This window comes from Balaenoptera acutorostrata, chromosome 20 (genome assembly GCF_949987535.1).
Source record: "Balaenoptera acutorostrata chromosome 20, mBalAcu1.1, whole genome shotgun sequence".
Classification (NCBI taxonomy): Eukaryota; Metazoa; Chordata; class Mammalia; order Artiodactyla; family Balaenopteridae; genus Balaenoptera; species Balaenoptera acutorostrata.
The window spans coordinates 4,074,873-4,076,856 of record NC_080083.1 but is presented as its reverse complement, the minus strand read 5'-3'; the positions used below and the strand labels follow the sequence as shown (position 1 = coordinate 4,076,856).

General features: G+C 44.9%; 1 pseudogene; it reads left to right on the top strand.

Annotated features, from left to right (window-relative positions):
* Nucleotides 1–1,523: 1,523 nt before the first annotated feature.
* LOC103013614 (40S ribosomal protein S27-like) lies at nucleotides 1,524–1,780 on the top strand (annotated as a pseudogene).
* Nucleotides 1,781–1,984: the final 204 nt, after the last annotated feature.

Genomic DNA, 1,984 nt, shown 5'->3' with positions numbered 1-1,984 from the left:
GTGAAGGGGCAAGATAGGGGTAGGGGATTAAGAGGTACAAAACAGTACGTACAAAATAAATAAGCAACAAGGATATATTATACAGCACAGGGAAATATAGCCTATGTTGTAATAACTTTAAATGGGGTATAATCTATAAATATACTGGGTCACTATTTTTTACACCTGAAACTAATATAATATTGTAAATCAACTATACTTCAATAAAAAATTTTTTAATTGAAATAAATAAATGGAAAAAAAGAAGGTCTTAGTTTAATGAGGGAAACATACAAATAAGGAATTAGAGTCTAAGTCAGTTTCTTCATTTAACAAATATTTATTGCTTATCTACTCTGTGCTGGCACTGTTCTAGGTACTTGAAATGTATCAGAGAACAAAACAGACATAATGTAATAGAACAGAATAGAGTGAAAGTGATCAATGCACTGAAGAAAAGTACAAGGCAACAACATTGAGGTACTGGGGAAATGGGAGCTGGGTGGCAGTTTTGAAGTGGGTTATCAGGATGGGTCTCATTAAGGAGGTGATATATAACCCAAGACTTCAGGTAAGTTCACCAAATGAATATCCAGGGGAACAGAATTCCAGGGGGAGGGAATAGATGCTACAATGATCAAGGCAAGAAGAAGCCTGGTGTGTTTAAGAAATAGCAACACAACCAGTGCAGTTAGAACAAAGTGAACAGGTGTGGAGTTGCAGGAGCTGAGATCAGCAAGAAAGGCATCAGCAGGTCACGGGGCCTTGTGACCTGCCACAAGGACTGTGGGATTTGTTCTGAGTGAGGAAGAAAGCCATTAGAAAGTCCTGAGCGGGGGAGTTTTTGGATTGTCTGAGAAGCAGAGGCCAGGATGGAATTAGACATTCAGGGAGGTTTATTAGAGAAAACACCTGGGGAGGATAAAGGGGAGAAGTCTTGCTAGGGAGACAGAGCAGGTTAGGACAGACCTAGAAACGCGATGCAAGTCTGGCACCTGCGAAAGGAGGAAGGGGAGGAAGGAAGACTGGTCAAACTGGAATACAGCTCTGAGAAATTCCAAAGCATCACACGTGTGAGCCAGCGACAGCCCAGCTCTGATGCCCTGGCCGTGCTCCATCACCAGCCCGGAGCAGCCTGGGAGCCGCGTAGCTGAGGAGAGCTTGGACGCGGGCAGATCCCCGGGTGTGGCAGCCAATGCCGTCCCCCAGACACCCTTCTCTCATCCTGCCCCCCGAGGGCACATCACCATGGCCGCCAACAAGAGGGAAATAAGCTGAATGGTTTTTTTAAAAGATCATTCTCGGGACTTCCCTGGCGGTCCAGTGGTTAAGACTTTGCCTTCCAGTGCGGGGGGTGTGGGTTTGATCCCTGGTCCGGGAGCTAAGATCCCACATGGCTTGCAGCCAAAAAACCAAAACATAAAACAGAAGCAATATTGTAACAGATTCAATAAAGACTTTAAAAATGGTCCACATCAAAAAAAAAACTGTATAAAAAAAAAGATGATTCTCCTTTTCGGGGGTGACGACCTCCCCATGAGAACATGCCTCTCACAAAGGATCTTCTTCATCCCTCTCCAGAAGAGGAGAAGAGGAAACACCAGAAGAAGCGTCTGGTGTAGAGCCCCAATTCCTATTTCGTGGATGTGAAATGCCCAGGATGCTATAAAATCACCACTGTCTTCAGCCATGCACAAACAGTAGTTTTATGTGTTGGCTGTTCTATTGTCCTCTGCCAGCCTCTACAGGAGGCAAAGCAAGGCTTACAGAAGGCTGCTCCTTCAGACACAAGCAGCACTAAAAGCCCCTGAATCAAGATGAACGGGAAGCCATCCCAATAAACACATTTTGGATTAATAAAAAAAAAAAATCACTCTGGCTACTGGGTAGAATATATGAGACCAAGAGAGACAGTAAGGAAGCCAGCTGTAAGGCCACTGTGATCACCCGGGTGAAAGATGGGGTTGCTGGGGCTGGAGCAGCGGCTCTCACCTGGAAGTGATTC